Source organism: Thamnophis sirtalis, unplaced genomic scaffold (assembly GCF_051295495.1).
Source record: "Thamnophis sirtalis isolate CommonGarterSnake01/CBP01778 unplaced genomic scaffold, rThaSir2_p1.2 scaffold_5, whole genome shotgun sequence".
Taxonomy (NCBI): Eukaryota; Metazoa; Chordata; class Lepidosauria; order Squamata; family Natricidae; genus Thamnophis; species Thamnophis sirtalis.
In genome coordinates, this window is record NW_028261385.1 from 81,826,926 (window position 1) to 81,844,036 (window position 17,111).

The 17,111-nt window shown below is 45.4% G+C and overlaps 1 non-coding gene across 1 annotated transcript; it reads right to left on the reverse strand.

The window, feature by feature from the left end:
• Positions 1-3,758: 3,758 nt before the first annotated feature.
• LOC148045444 (U6 spliceosomal RNA) lies at positions 3,759-3,865 on the reverse strand. The gene has a single exon (XR_015696834.1). It is a non-coding gene; the product is annotated as a U6 spliceosomal RNA (small nuclear RNA).
• Between the last annotated feature and the right edge of the window lie 13,246 nt (positions 3,866-17,111).

Consider the following 17,111-nt stretch of genomic DNA (forward strand, 5'->3'; position numbering starts at 1 on the left):
GGTCTTACCACTGCTTCCTTTAATGGTTGTGGGAAAGACCCCTCCTGCAAAGATGCGTTAGTAATCATCTGGAGCCAGCCTCGTGTCACCTCTCTGCTGGTCAAAACCAGCCAGGAGGGGCACGGGTCCAGTAAACAGGTGGAGGCACTCATCGCTCCCATGGCCTTGTCCACTTCCTCAGGGGTGACAAATTTGAACTCATCCCAGAAAATCCGATTAAGACTAACCCTTGGCATCTCGGCTGGTACTGCCCAAGGGGAGTCCAGGTCTGTCCGAATCTGAGTGATTTTATCCAACAGAAACTGAACGAACTCCTCAGCTCTTCCCTGCAGGGGTTCCCCCGCCTCCTCACCTTTCAGGAGGGAGCGGGTCACCCTAAACAGGGCGGCTGGGTGAGATTCCGCGGACGCATAAGAGCGGAAAAATGCATACATTTTGCTGCCCGTATCGCCACTAGATAAGTCCTAGTAAAGGCTCTTAATAGTGATTGATCAGATTCAGAGTTACTAGCCCTCCAATGTCGCTCTAGGCGTCTCTTTTGGCGCTTCATCTCCCGGAGTTCCTTGGTAAACCAGGGTGCCCTCCTGGATCCACTGCTGCGGAGAGGCCTCAAAGGCGCAATCCGATCCAATGCTCCAGCCGCTGCAACGTTCCAGGCAGCGACCAAAGACTCGGCCAGATTGCGGACAAGGGAGTCAGGTATCTCTCCAAGCTCCCTCTGAAATCCCTCTGGGTCCATCAGGCACCTGGGGTGGAACCACTTAATCGGCTCCACCGCCCTGCAATGGGGGAGTAGCGTCCTGAAGTCAAGCCTCAGCAAGGAGTGATCTGACCATGACAAGGGCGAGGTCTCTATTCCTTTTAACTCGAGATCACGTCTCCACTGCCCTGAGAGAAATACAAGGTCAAGTGTGTGTCCCGCTCTATGAGTCGGACCCTAAACTACCTGGGTCAAGTATGGTTGTCATGGAAGCCATGAACTCCTGTGCCCCATCTGAGTGTTCACCAAGAGACGGCAGATTAAAATCCCCCAGTACTATTAGTCTGGGGAACTAGTAACATATTTGTTAAGGGAATCTGGCTTCTTCATTGACTTTGCTTATAAGAAGGTCACAAAACATGATCATGTGATCCTGCAACCGACATACATATGAGTCAGTCGCCAAACATCCGAATTTTGATCATGTGACCATGGGGATGCTGCAACGGTTATAAGTGTGAAGTGGAGGATTACCTGTATTTGCAGAGTTTACAGTAAATACATCCAGAACTGACTCTGAAATGAATATTGAGACTCTCCAAAAATAGCAAATGGTGAGAAGAACCTGTTGCACTTGTCAGAACGGCTATCAGTATATATGTAACTTTGGGATAATTGTTTTTAAATGACACTTACATACTTTTTCAAGGCAATAGGTCTGAAATTGGTTTCTATGTGACTGAATAAGTCTTTCTTAGCTATATTCCTCCCTGCCTACCATTTTATAGACATTGTCTTTCAGGCTGAATAGCAAATTCTTCCATGAAAGCAAAGCAAAGCAAAAACAAAAACCCTGAAAAGTAATTTTTCATTCCCCATTCCACCTGTCAGTGGCTTGTGCTGATTGGACCGAGCGTCCATCAATACTTGGGAGGATTTTAAGCTCTTTCCACTTTCTGCATTTATCATATGCTTGACAGTATCGGTATCATCTCTTCATCACGAATTCCCACCCACCGGCTATTAAGAAAGCACAGGCCCAGGCATTTTTTTCCTATTGATATGCATGACTTTGGATCTGAAGCAGAAAGGGCACTTGCGGGAGGATATAGGAATGATTGCCACACTTGTTGGCACCTGCTGAAAGAAGCCATGTGATTTCAGGGAAATATACTGTACATTGAGGAAAGAAACACCAACAAGGTGCAACAAGATGCTTCAGAACAAGTGTGGGCATGTTGTTGCCCCCAAAAGCATATTTCCCTGTCACAACATGAGTTAATGTGATCACACAAAATTCAGCTTTCTTAAAGAAGTGCTGATAGGTGTGAAGTACATACCTATGTCCCCTCTGAAGCACCTTTCCTGCTTTGATTCTGAAACACCACAGATCCCCGCTTTTCCTTTATTTAATGGCTTTATAAATTCCCCACCCTTGTGGTTCCAAGGTTCTGTGATTTTGCTTTGATTGTATTTGCACACAATGGCATTTTAAAAATATTGTTTGGGAAAAACAGGGCTCCTTGTGCATATAAGCAGATTTTGAACGTAAAGCACTTGGTCTTGGTTTAGAGCAGGGGTGTCAAACAGAAGACCTGCGGGCCAAATCTGGCCTGTGACGTGGTCAGATACAGCCTGCAGGGCTGTCCTGGAAAATGTAAGGGGCTGGCCTGCGTTGCTTCGGCCTGGTCTACCCAATGCAAAGAGGAAACATTGGGCCAGTGTGGCTTCAGCCTGGTATACCCAATGCGAAGAAAAAACATCGGGCTAGTGTGGCTTTGGGCCCGGTCTACCCAATGCAAAGAGGCAACATGCCAGCAGTTTGTAGAGTGGCATCAATCTGGCCATGCCCATCCAGTTGGCCACACCCATCCAGTCAGTCAAGCCCCCGAACCCCCTGAAATCAACCACAGCCCTGATGCGGCCCTCAATTAAATTGAGTTTAGCACCCCTTGTTTAGAACATAGCTTGATTAGAGCCCTTCCCCGCCCTTTTGCTAAAATATACAGGATTTCTTTATCTCTGTAATTTCAAAAGCAGCTGGGAATGGCCAATGTAACAACAGCCTGTGCCTCTCTATGATGATTCCCACTGTCTGCAACATTTTACTTCCAATGCATTGGCAGTGCTTCAGGGGCAGTGCCTGCATGCACACATGCAGAGGGAAAATCTTTGAACCAGCCTCTCTAAAATATGCAGAAGACATATAGTTGTTTTTTGAGAGGAGTTGCTTTGCTAGTGCCAGTGTGTTTTGCAAAAAGCCCTTTTTCAGCGCTCTGAGCAGCTCTAATCAGATATAATAAATAAATAAGGATTTAAAAAAAATAACAGCAATTGCCAGCCATATGTAGAACCATATGTGACATCCTCTTTTCTCTTTGTCTATTTCGGATACCATCCTCAAACTCTCTTTCGCTCTCCTGCCTCTTTATGCAAATTTCCTTAATTTTGCAACATGCATACAGTCTGGTGAGTAGGCAGCCTACAAATCATTGTAAATAAAATATCATCAATAAAGTTGCCAAGGAAAGGACATATTGGTCTTGTCATGGGTGAGAATTGATTTCCTGAGGGAATTTGTGATACTAGGCTAACAGCCATATGAAATCATGTGATCTTATGACCAGCATTTGCCTGTCCATAATATGTTCTTGTGATAAAACGAGAAAGGAAGAACTCCAGACTGAAGGGGACAGTCTTATAAGGAAACTGCAAAACTAAATGACCTAGGAATGTCTTAAACAAATCATAATCTTATTAATTACCTGATATCCTACCAGTTACACTGTCCAAAAAAACCTAGGGTTAGGTGAAGTGTAACTATCATATAGTTACTGACTAGCCAAGATTTGTAAGAAAAATACCACTCATCAATAGTAAAAGCAGAATAACAAAAAAACAGTTCAGTATCGTGGTTAAACATATTGAACTAGAAGCCAAGAGCCCATCGTTCTAGTATTGCTAACCATAAACTAAGCATTGAAGCTAGCTGGGTGACCGATTAATCATTCCCACTCATCCCTAGGAAGAAGGTATTTTTTTTAAAAAAATATTTATTGAAAATATGGAACGCTTCATAAATGTGTGTGTCATCCTTGCGCAGGGGTCATGCTAATCTTCTCTGTATTGTTCCAATTTTAGTATATATACTGCCCTAGGAAGAAGGTAATGACAAAGCACTTTGAAAACACATTCTGCAAACATGTTTTGCATCATAGTGGACATAAGGTTCAATTTGAAGATATACAGGTATTGCCACCCATGTCAAACTACCATGTGCAACTACATAGAGGGCTCCTGAATACCATAAACATTCCAACAACATCAACAGAAAGTAGGGGAGTTTGAACATCAGTAAAGCATAGATCCCAGTTTTATACTATTTGAAGATTGAACATCCCTTATCTAATCAGTAGGAATCTGAAGCAGCCTCAACAGAAAAAGCACCAGGAGCATCCTGGCTCAAAATTGTCCAATCAGAAATCAGTTCTGTTGGAATTTTCCAAAAGGAATTAATTAGTGGTTCATCTACAAAAGGAACCAATCAGTATCCTGGTTCAAAGACAGACCAACCAGGAACTAGTTCTCTTGAAATTTCTTCAAACTGGATCAATTAAATGAGGCACCAATTAGAAACCAGCTTACTTGGACTCCTAAGACATGGACCAATCAGAGATCTGCTTGTCAGGTTCAAATACAAGAACTCTAGTTAGCCCATTTCTGTTGACTATGAGGTGCCTAGAGGTACAACACAAAGCAGCTCAGCATATTGAACATGCCAACCATAGTTGCTGGTGAAATGTTAGAACCAAAGAAAATCAGACCATAGTCATTCAGCCTGAAGTCCCATAACTGTTTTAGCTCTAAAAAATTTGCTAAAGAAAATTGCAGTGACTTGTCCATGTAAATTGTCAGAAATCACAATACAAAAGTATGTTGATAAACAAATTACAATTGCAAAGCATTTACATGACATCCAAGACCAGGTATCTCAAGAGCCTACCTTACTCTGTCCAGTAGTAGGTCTTTACCCAATACCTCTGTTGTAATTTTGGAAATATATGTCTATCGATTACAGAAACATCTAACTAAACAATTGGTTTCAGTTCCCAGAAAATGAGAAATGCAGTTTTATCATTAAAAAAAATCCAACATCCAAGCTAAAGGACTAGTCTGGTGTAAACATTTGTGCAATATTTCAAATCCTTCTGATATTTTCATCAGAAAAGATCCTCCAAAATCAAGGAATGGGGAAGAAGTAAGATATTTTATCTACGAGGTTGCAATTTCATTGGTCTCTAGGTGGAGATTATAAGATTCTTTGGTTTTATTTAGGAACATCCTAAATAATTTTGACTTTACTGATACAAAAGCAATAACGTGGTTTTTTTACTCTCTGTTAAGCCAGAAACCTGTGAGTTAGTCCAAAGCAGGAGACATATTAAGTACTAATGGCCTTTATGGTTTCAGAGTTTGGTTTCTAGTTGCTTAGTTTGAAAATGACACTAACTTCACTAACTTGTCACCAATATAATAATATTCAGTCTATAAACCTGCCTAATAAAGAATTCCAGAAAATTCAAAATTTTGCATACAAATTATAGCTTTTAAGGTTGTCCTAATAATAGGGATTTGTGTTATTCTTTCTTTCCCTTCCATTTCCCATTTTATGAGAATCTATGTATCAATATATCCAGTTGTCTAGCTATCCTGCGCATGTGCGATGAAACGGAATGGCGGCCAAGCTTTTTCGCCTTAGTACAAGCTGGCGAAAAAGCGCTGGGAGCCTCTGGAACCGGCTTTCTTACTGTTCTTATTGAGGTCCCCGGGATGATTGACAGTCAGGGGATGTGTGCAGAACAAAGACCGAGGGGAGCTGATGCCTTCCATCAGCCCAGGACTCCACAATCTTCAGCGCGGCTCGGCGATCTCAGCGGCAAGAATGGCGGCCCCGTAGTGACGACGGAGGTGTTTGGGAGCATTTTGCGGCGGTTACGGCGGTTGCGAGGTCTCTCAGCCCTCCTCTTACAGCTTGGTGAGCCTCCAGTGACTGTGGCTGTGTTGGCCAACTATTGCCACCTTTTCAGAAAGAGGGAGATTGATCAGGGCTTCTACTCGGACCAGGCGAATCGGGCGGCTGGCTGGGTGCGCCGTGGCCATAGCCTTTTCCGGATGCCCCCCACTTCACATTTGGCTCAGCTCTTCCACCAGCTCTCCCGGCAGTGTTAACGAGGCCGGCGCCTTGCAATTCTATTTCTAATTCTATTTCCTGGTCGGGAGACCCAGCAGAGTCACTCTGGACTGGATTGAACAGGAGAATATCATGCCAGGGAGGGGGTAGCTGGTCCGGATGACGCCAACGGGGATTGATCGGCAGGCCTCGTCGCCATTATGGCCCCCCCCAGACCCCCCTCCCGCATCACCTCAACGGCCTGCGGTGTCCCTGCCAGTCTTATTCCAGCTTCTTATTTATTTTTACGAGACTGGAAGGAGCCTGCGGATTTGCACCAGTTTATTATCAGCATTGGGGAGTGGGGGTGGCTGATTCACACGACGCTGGATGGCGGCCTTGGATGGAAGGGGGCGGCAGATTTTACCTGGTGTCTTTGCGACCATCCCCCCACCCCCTGGCTCTACTCGATCAGGGCCTCTTTGCAGTGCAGCCCTCCCCCGCCTTCTTCTGCGATTGCGGAGCCTCCTTCCTTCTTCTACCACCTTTACCATCTGGCTCTCTCTGTTTATTTTGTTTAGGAACTTGGACTCTCGGACTTTCAGATCTATGCCCCTGCTCCTTTTCTTGCAACTACGGCTGCCCACCGCTATCCCAAGAATATTATTCCAACTATCAGGGACATCTTTCCATCTGCCCTCTATTTTACAATCGCCCACCCAACACGGTTTTCCTTTTGGACCTTTGACTTTGGGTGCTTTTCAGGAAGAGAGAGGGGCGGAGCAGCTCTCCCTCCTCCTTCCGCACCATTGACTATCTTAACTGTACTTGCACAGTGCTCCGCACATTTTAGGAATGTAATGTGAATGGTGTGCCTGGCTGATGTTTGTACCCACCTTTTTAATCTCATATTGTTGTATTTTTTGTGTTTAATTAACATACGTGGGGAATGCATGGATGAGTGGCTGTGTATGTATGAGAGGATTGAGAGTACAGCCTGGTGCCTCCTCCACTGAGTGCTATTGCAGAAGTGGTAGGGGGCCCAGGCCTACCTCCCGTCCCAGAATGAGTGACAAAAATCGCCTGCCGGATGGAGCGGAGGCTGTGGGAGGGGATATGGGGTCTACAGGTGCGGGGGTGGGCTGGAGCATTACGGTCACTATGGGGAGGGGCAGGTACGACAGGAACTTCAGGGCTAGCTATTACCGGGGAAGGAGGGTTCGCTACGTCAGAGAGATCCCTCCTTCCGGCCCTGCTAGTTCCACTCCAGGGCCAGATGGCGAGAACTGTCAGGGCCCTGGTCTCAGGCTGTTGTTGCTAAATGCCAGGTCTGTGGTTCACAAAGCTCCCCTTGTCCGGGACCTAATTTTAGACGAGGAGGCAGACCTGGCATGTATTACTGAAACCTGGCTGGGCCCGGAGGGAGGAGTCCCCCTCACTGAAATGTGCCCAGAAGGATTTCAGGTGCTTCATCAGCCGCAACCCCAAGAAAGGGGTGGGGGAGTGGCTGTCGTCCGAGGGTCTTTAGTTCCTCGTAGGATCCCTGCTCCGGAGCTTGTTGGGTGTGAGTCCCTGTTGATGAAGTTGGACCTTGGTGGTCAAGTGGGTTTGTTGCTAACGTACCTACCTCCCAACAGCTTTGCAACAGCCCTCCCCTCGCTCCTCGAGTCAGTAACCGAGTTGGCGGTAGAGTTCCCCAGGCTTATGGTTCTGGGGGATTTCAACCTGCCTACACTTGGTGAACGCTCTGACAGGGCGCAGGAGTTCATGGCTTCCATGACAGCCATGGACTTGACCCAAGTAATTCGGGGTTCGACTCATTCAGCGGGTCACACGCTTGACCTCGTATTCCTCTCGGAGCAGTGGAGACGTGATCTAGAGTTGAAGGGCATTAAGACCTTGCCCTTGTCATGGTCTGATCACTTCCTACTGAGGCTTGACTTTCGGAAACCAATCCCCCACTGTAGGGAGGGGGAATCGATTAGGTGGTTCCACCCCAGGCGCCTGATGGACCCTATGGGATTTCAGACAGCGCTTGGAGAAATATCTGTCACTCTTGTCCACAATCCGGTGGAGTCCTTAGTCACTGCCTGGAATACAGCGGTGGCGGCGGCTCTAAACCGGATTGTTCCTTTGCAACCTCTCCGAGGCAGCGGATCCAGGAGGGCCCCTTGGTTCACCGAGGAACTCCGGGAGATGAAGCGCCAAAAGAAACGCCTAGAGCGTCGCTGGAGGGCCAGTAAATCTGAGTCAGACTGAGCACTGATGAGAGCCTTTATCAGAGCCTATTTCGTGGCAATACGGACAGCGAAATGTTCGCATTTTGCCGCCCTTATTGCATCCACTGAATCGCGCCCAGCCGTCTTGTTTAGAATAACCTGCTCCCTCTTGAAAGGGAGGGATGCGGATGACCCTTTACAAGGTAGAGCTGAGGAATTTGTTCAGTATTTAACGGATAAAGTCGCTCGGATTCGGACAGAGCTGGACTCCAATTGCACGGTACCAGCCGAGGTACCGGGGGAAGGTCTTGAGCATACTTTATGGATTGAGTTTCAACTTGCTTCTCCTGAGGAAGTGGACAAGGTCATGGGAGCGGTGAGTGCCTCCATTTGTATACTGGACCCGTGCCCCTCCTGGCTGGTCTCGACCAGCAGGGAGGTGACACGCAGCTGGATCTGGACGATAGTTAACACCTCTCTCCGGGAGGGAATTTTCCCGCTCCTCCTAAAGGATGCAGTGGTGAGACCCCTCCTGAAGAAACCATCTCTGGACCCAGCCATTTTGAGCAACTATCGTCCAGTCTCCAACCTGCCCTTTGTTGGGAAGGTTGTTGAGAAAGTGGTGGCCTCTCAACTCCGACAGTGCTTGGATGAAACTGATTATCTGGATCCCTTTCAGTCGGGTTTCAGGCCTGGTTACAGCACGGAAACTGCTTTGGTCGCGCTGATCGATGATCTCTGGTGAGCCAGGGATAGGGGTCACCCCTCTATCCTTGTGCTCCTTGACCTCTCAGCGGCCTTCGAGACCATCGACCATGGTATCCTGCGGGAGGTGGGAGTGGGAGGCACCGTCCTCCTCCTACCTCTCGGACAGGTCGCAGTCGGTGTTGGTTGGAGGTCAGAGGTCCCCTCAACTATGGGGTGCCGCAGGGTTTGGTCCTGCCCCCCTCCTATTTAACATCTACATGAAGCCACTGGGTGAGATCATACGCCAGCACGGGATCAAATACCACCAATATGCGGACGATACGCAGCTGTATCTGTCCGCCCCGTGCCAACTCAGCGAAGCAGTAGAAGTGATGTGCCAGTGCCTGGAGGCTGTTAGGGTCTGGATGGGAGTAAACAAGTTGGCACTCAATCCAGACAAGACCAAGTGGCTACTGATGTTCCCTCCCAAAGATTGGCCAAGTATTCCATCTCTCAGGCTGGGGGGTGAAATTATACGCCCCTCAGAGAGGGTTCGCAATTTGGGAGTCCTCCTGGACCCCCAGATGACTTTAGAACACCATTTGTCGGCTGTGACCAGGGGGACCTTTGCCCAGGTTCGCCTGGTGCACCAATTGCGACCCTACCTGGATCGGGAGGCCCTTCAGATAGTCACTCACGCCCTTGTGACCTCAAGACTGGATTACTGTAACGCGCTCTACATGGGGCTGCCCTTGAAGAGTGTTCGAAGACTTCAGCTAGTCCAGAACGCAGCCGCGCGAGCGATCGTGGGTGCACTCAGGTACACCCACGTTACACCTATCCTCCGTGAGCTGCACTGGCTACCCATTAGTCTCCGGACTCGCTTCAAGGTGCTAGTCGTTACTTATAAAGCCCTACATGGCATCGGACCTGGGTACCTGAGAGACCGCCTCCTGCCAATTACCTCCCATAGACCGATCAGATTGCACAGACTAGGCCTCCTTCGGATCCCATCTGCCAGCCAATGTCAACTGGCGACTCCCAGGGGAGAGCCTTCTTTGTTGCAGCTTCAGCCCTCTGGAACGAGCTCCCCGTGGAGATCCGGACCCTTACTACTCTCCCGGCCTTCTGCAAAGCCACGAAGACCTGGCTGCTCTGGCAGGCTGGGGGGCTGTTGAAATAGTCAGCCCCATGGGAACTATGAATGTTGTGTATTTTAAATTGTTGTTTGTCTATTTGTCTATTTATCCCCTTCCTTTGTTTATTGTAAGCCGCCCGGAGTCCTTCGGGAGTGGGCGGCATACAAGACCAATAAATTCAATTCAATTCAATTCAATATCCAATTTTGCCTAACTTGATAAGACGAATCTGGCAAAAACTGATTTAAAACATGTTTCATTTCAATTTGTTTCTGAAATTCAGACAGCCAATTTGATTGGCTAAATCAATCCAATGGAGTTCAGTAATTTGAACTAAATCGACTGAATATTCACTGATTTGGGGGGGGAATATTTCTGCTCATGCACAAAAATATGAATCAATATGGAAATACCTGATTTGAATTGTTGCTAAATTGATTCAGAAAATGAATTGGGACTGAAGATTTGAACAAATCACGCTCAACTCAAATCTACACCAAATATATTTGTATGGTGTATTGGTTAAGGTATCAAGCTTTATTCAGCCCTAGGAGCTGAAATGGCATATCTATCCATCAACGATCTATATCTGTTCGTCTGCCTGCCTGCCTGCCTGCCTGCCTGCCTGCCTGCCTACCTACCCATCATCTGTCTGTCTGTCTGTCTGTCTGTCTGTCTGTCTGTCTGTCTATCTATCTATCTATCCATCCATCCATCCATCCATCCATCCATCCATCCATCCATCCATCCATCTATCATCTATCTATCTATCTATCTATCTATCTATCTATCTATCTATCTATCTATCTATCTCTATATCATCTATCTATCTATCTATCTATCTATCTATCTATCTATCTATCTATCTATCTTTTATCTAGCTATATATCATCTACCTATCTACTTATCATTTCTATGGCTATATCTATCTATATGTAGAAAACACACAATATTTTTATTTTATGCAAGATAAATATTTTTATTTGTTGGACAAATTAATTCTTCTGCCCAATATTCTCAGAAAATGCTGTGCTATATTACGAAATGAATTGAAAATAATTAAAAGGGAATACTAAGAAGCAAGACTACTGCTGTGTTCCATAACACAATCTTAGCTATAGAATCATTCCCAACACAATTTAGTTATAGCTTTTAAAAAAAATCTGACTGGGGCGGGGGAGGATACTGGATGAACGGCTTTTATCAAATGCATATTCTCCAATGACACAAGAAAGCATATTTCTATTGCAAATTTCTCTTGAATACGATACAACTTTTCCTCAGAAGCAGAAACATTTTTGCATATTACATTTACCTTGTGCAACTGAATGTATTATCTGGCAATAGAAAACTGAAAAAGTCCCAGGGGAGCCCAAATAGATTTTAGCTGCTTCTCTATTCACTAGCAAGGAAAAACTGCTTTACAGCCTGGGATATAATGATGTTTGTATCTGGAAATTTAAAGCACCAGGATGTTATGAATGATTTTAGATGGATTGTTAGCTCTGTTTCCTCACCCCTTATCTCCATCTCAAGAGCCACTGAACTCAGGCTGTTTAAATTGCATTTGACTTCAGTGGGATTTCAGCTGCTCAATAATGAGGATGGCTGAAACAAGCAATTTTAATAGACTTTCTTATTAAAACTAGGTGTAAGAAGTGGACAGTATCTATATACGTAGCCTTAGGGCCATATGTGGTCTATGACTTTATTTCAGATCACTAGAAACATCTTTCAAGAATGATTTATCCTAGAATGGACACAAGACAAAAAGGGTTCAGAGCAGGGGTGAAATGCTCTGAACCCTTAGTAATAAATGTAGTAAAAAATGCTACCGTTCACCCGAACTGGTAGTAAAAAAAATGCTTAACAAAGTAAAAAAAAGTTCCAACGATCACCTGTGCTGTGTGATGGTAGAACCTTTTTATTTTAATTTTTTTTAGCCTTTGGGGTCTGTTTTTGCTCCCAGGAGGCTTCCCTGAGGCCTGCTAGGCCAAGGGACCTGGATGTACCTGGAGGTCATCTAGTCCAACCCCCTTCTCCAGCAGGACATTGTTAAAGTGAGTTTCTGTCTTTTGACCTCCCAATCACATGACTACATAGCCACACCCACCCAGTCACATGACCTCCCTCAAGCCACACCCACAGAACCAATAGGAAAAAAAATTAGATTTCACCACTGGTTCAGAGGGGCTGTGAGAGGGACCGAGAGACATGGATGTTGAAGAGAAGGAGAGATTATTATGTATTTCTAGATTTTTAAAATTGTTTGCTTGATTAAATTTGGAGGCTACCCAACTCAAAAACAACTCTCTTCGGTTGGCTCACACTTTGGCAAGTAGAAAAGAAGAAAATAGAAGAGAAAACTTTTGTTCAACCAGGAAAGCAACAACAAAAATTATACATAGCAAACTAAAGAAAAAAAGCAAGGACTCCATAACTGTCCCACCCCAAAGCCTGGGCAAACAGCCAGGTGTTCAAGTATTTTGGAATATAAGCAGGGAAGGAGCCAAATGGCTCTTTGATTCTGCCAGGGCTGGCTCACTAATCGCCCCACCCGCCTCTAAGAGTCCTATCTAAACCTTAAAGTCTTAAAGCTGTCAAGTTTGAACACCCCTGGGGTTTTTTTTCTAAAGGGTTAGGGGTGCAAGGGTCTTGTAACTTGACAGCTTTAAGACTTGCGTGCTTCAAATGCCAGAGTTTCTGAGCCAACATTTTGATTGCTAAGCAAGAGTGTTGAGTTTCACCACATTCTACAAGTTGGCCACACCCACCCAGTCACATGACTGCCAAGCCACTCCCACCCAGTCACATGGCCAGTAAGCCACTCCAACAAAGCAGGCCACACTTACAGAAGAGTTTCTAAAAATTTTTGAAACCCACCACTGAAGGAAGGGGACACCCGCTTAGCCAGCCTGATCAGCTGAATCAACCCTGGCGATCAATGGGGCGACAGATATCGCAGCCAGATCGCCCTCATATTTGCACAAAATACATGTACCCAGATGACACACTGTTTAATGGAAGATGATGTTTGAATTAAAATAAAATTAAAATTAAAAATTTAAAAAAATCTGAATTTCTTTTAATAAAGTAGAAAAACAGAAGCCTCTCTCTCTCTCTCTTTTTGCAAAGGAGAACACATAATTTGAGCACCAAATTATAGCACATGAAGTCCGAGTCCCCAATGGCCAAGTCTCTTTTTAGAAGGATTACCTAATCAACAGTAGAACAGTCATGCCTGGTTGGATAGCTATCTGTATTCTAGCATTCTGATTCCTACAGTTATTAATCAGATGCCTTGTAGGAAGCATGCAAATAAAACAATAATGTAATATTCAGCCTTTCCCCACTACACCTCTCACCAGCTAATTGATATTCACTGCTTCTGAATATTGAGATCCTACTGAGTCGCCATGGCTAACAGGCATCTATGAATTGTTCTAATTTCATTTTCACCCACTTTCCCTCTTCAAACTTTTATGGCACCAACTTTCATAATTCCTTAATCAATACACTGAAATATGCTTTGAGAAATCCCTATTCATAATGACCAACTTAAACTTTTCTTCTGGGAAAATTCTGGACCAAATTATTTTTAAAGAATTCCTATACATTTAATTCTCATACATTTATCCTCTCTTCATCCATACAGTTGTATGGCTCTTCTATAATAAAATTAAATGCATAACATAATATTGCAGGCCTCAAATTTGGGAATCAATTTTAAATTTGTGCCTAATGTGAAATGGAATGCAATTTAACATTTTCAAATGAACAAGAAATAGGTCAAACAGAGGAAACTACACGGGAGCAGGGATTGCTTATCTGAGTTGCTCATTAAACGTGTATGCATAATGAATAATATTAACAGATTTTAAAAATTATATTGGCAGAGTCAGACAGACAATTCATGATGAATAATTTAATCACCCCTATTTATCACAAAGCAAAATCAACAACATATTTTACATTTCAAATATTTTATAAACAGTAAAGGAATAACTTTCAGTGTAATATACCAAAAAGAAAGCACTGGTTTGCTCATCCCCCCTCCCCCGATTTCTTTGCTCTCAGGTGACTGACCATGTTGTAACCCAGCATCAAAATTTTATAAAGCTGGGTTAGATTAACTCCTGTCCAGTCATCCATGTCATGCAAAGATAGAAGACAGGATAAAAGAGAATTACAGTACAGGCATAGATAAACATGCCTAGAACAGCCGGTTAGAACTGGGCTTCATAGGAACTTCTCTATGTTAATTTTACTTCCTGGAGCCACACTGAGCCACTCTACACACTGTAGATCTGATTCTAATTGGGATTCTTTTTCTTTCCTCAAAGCATTGAAAAAGAAAAGAAAAAAAGCAGAAAGTGGTGTCAGTCTCCCAGCCATGTCTGCATATGTCTAGAATTGCTAGACATAAATGAATGCCTTAAATCAAATTCTCCAATCCAGGATTCTCCAAATATTTAGGAGTTGCAACTCCCAGTTTGCCAGGGTTTTGCCTGAATTATGGAAATTATTGGAGATGGCATATTTTTATTTGGAAGAATAATACAGGTAGTTGTTTAGCAACCGCAATTGGGACCCCCAACTCCATTATTAAACCAAGCACTAGCTAAGTGAAACTATGACTGTTCTTATGCTCTTCAACTTTACAGACCTGCAAATATGAGGATTAGTTGCAAAGTTACTTTTTCATGGCTGAGGACAGTGCTGACACTGAAAGGAGAGGCGTCACAGGTCAACACCAATGGCAGGGTCTGGCTGTATTGTACTAGGAAAGGATCCATTGCCCCAGGACCATTTCGCATTCTTGGCTAGGAGGTGCTGTAATGGTTCAGCAACAGTGGCTTTCTGTTTGAGAAAGACGCTGTAGAAATTAAGGAGCCGAAGGAACGCCTGCAGTTCGGTCTGATTGCGGGGTGTGGGGGCATCCTTAATAGCTTTTATTTTTTTGTAAGGTCAAGTGGATTGTAGACCCATTGATCAGGTATCCTAGGAATTTGACCTTTGGTACATTAATCTGACATTTTTCTTTTTTGAGGCAGAGACCTTTGTCTCTAATTCTGGCCAAAACTGTTCGTACGCATTTTAAAAGTTGTGCCTCATTTGCAGCCGATACCAAGATGTCGTCGAAATAGGGGACGATTCCTGGAATCCCCTGCAAAAGTCATTCCATGACGCTTTGGAACAGTCCAGGGACGATACTAACACCAAATTGCAGGCGGTGGCATTTGAATGCAGCCCCGTGCATCACAATGTTTTGGGCCTCCACAGTAGCACCATCTACTGGCAATTGTTTGTATGCACCATATCCAATTTTGCAAAGATTTTTCCTGGGCCGAGCGAATGTAGTAGGTGCTGTACAATAGGTACAGGGTAGGAGCTTTGTTGTAACGCTTTATTAATTGTGCACTTATAGTCCGCGCAGATGCGTACAGACCCATCAGGCTTGACAGGTGTCACAATTGGTGTCTCCCAGTGTGCGTGATCGAATGGCTCTAAGATGCCCTGGCTCACAAGCTTATCAATTTCTTTGTCAATTTTGGGATGGAGAGCGAAAGGTACTCTCCTAGGTTTTAGCCTAATTGGGGATATTGTGGGGTCCAAGCTAAAGGAAATTGGGATTTCTTTGTACTTACCCAGACTGGTACCAAAAACGTCCTCGAACTCCTTAAAGATGGCTTCAGCGCCATCGTCCCTCATGGTCACTTCCATCCCCAAAGCTTGGAACCAATAAAGTCCCAGGAGGCTCTGAAGGTTTCCGCTGACCACCATCACGGGGAGGTTTTCGCTGAATTGTTTGTAGTTCACCTTGGCCCATAATGGGACCTGGTTCCCTGGTAATCACGCAGATGGATGTCGGGGTTTCCGAGGTGTCGCTTCTGTAGCTTCGGGATTGCTTGCTTGAGGACTGACTATGGAATTATGGTCAGTGATGACCCGGTGTCAATCTCCATCTCGTCCTCAATGAGGACAGTGACATTCAGCTTTCTTGGGCACCCGGAGCGGATTTGTATAACAGATGAGTGGTTGGCGTTCCTATCGTCACCTTCTGACTGCTGTGGGTACTTCTGCCAAGCCCCTGGTTTGGGCCACTGTTGGTGGCTTTGTGAACCTTTGGGCTGTCTGGTGGTGGTAGGGAAGTTTCTGCGGAACACCTTGGTGATGTGCCCTTTCTGCTCGCATCGCTGACAAGTTGCCTCATGAAAATGGCAGGATGATCAGGCATGGTCTCCTCCACAGCTGGCACAGGTGGAGCTTGCGAGTTGGATTTTCGCGCTGGCTTGGTGCGGCTACTGTGCATGTGGTAGCTGTCGTCCTCCCCGCTTTCGGAGCTCTCGGGCTCAGTAGTCTTGCGATGTAAACGTGTACTCTTCCATGCATCTTGAGATGTGCTCTGGCGCTGTAGGGCTTCCATCAATTTGGTGGCTGATTCGGATGCCCTAGCCTCATCTAGTGAGATCTGCAGAGAGAGGTTAGACTTAGTGAGTAACCTCCTCTGCAGAGTAATGTCTTTCATGCCGCAAATTATGCAGTCCAGAATCAGCTCATCCAGGTCTCGGAACTCACAGTAGGCTGCGGCTTTCCAGAGTGCCGCCACATACTCATTGATAGATTCACCCTCCATCTGGTTTCGGATGTTAAATTCATGCCAGCAAATGTATTTGGACAGCTTGGGTGCATAGTGGGTCTTCAGCATTTGTTGTAGATCAGATCAGGACACTGCTTGAAGTGGGGTTGGTTCCGAGAGATTTTTTGCTGTTACAAACACTTCCCGGCCACAGTAACCGAGGAACATGGTTTTCTTATGGGCTTCAGGAATGCCCGTGGGATCGTTTGTTTCGAGGAAACACTCAAATCGTAGCATGTATGATTCCCAGTGCTCGGTGGCTGGATCATACGGAGTTGGTGGGGTGTGCATAGCCATCCTGATTCAATTTCATCTTCAGCGATGGCTTGCCACACAGGATACTCCAGGCTGGATGTACTTGCAGGATCACGTTTGCTCTTTTTGTTCGCCTAGTTGCCTTCCGATCCCATCCTCGTCGCCAGTGTTAGATCGGGTAAAGCAGGAGTGGGTTTCTCGCCCCGTTCCAACCGGTTCGGTTGGAACGAGGCCGGCGGCGTCCTCTCGCACGTGTGCAGCGTCCTCGCGCACGTGTGTGGCACGCGCATGCACGTGCGCG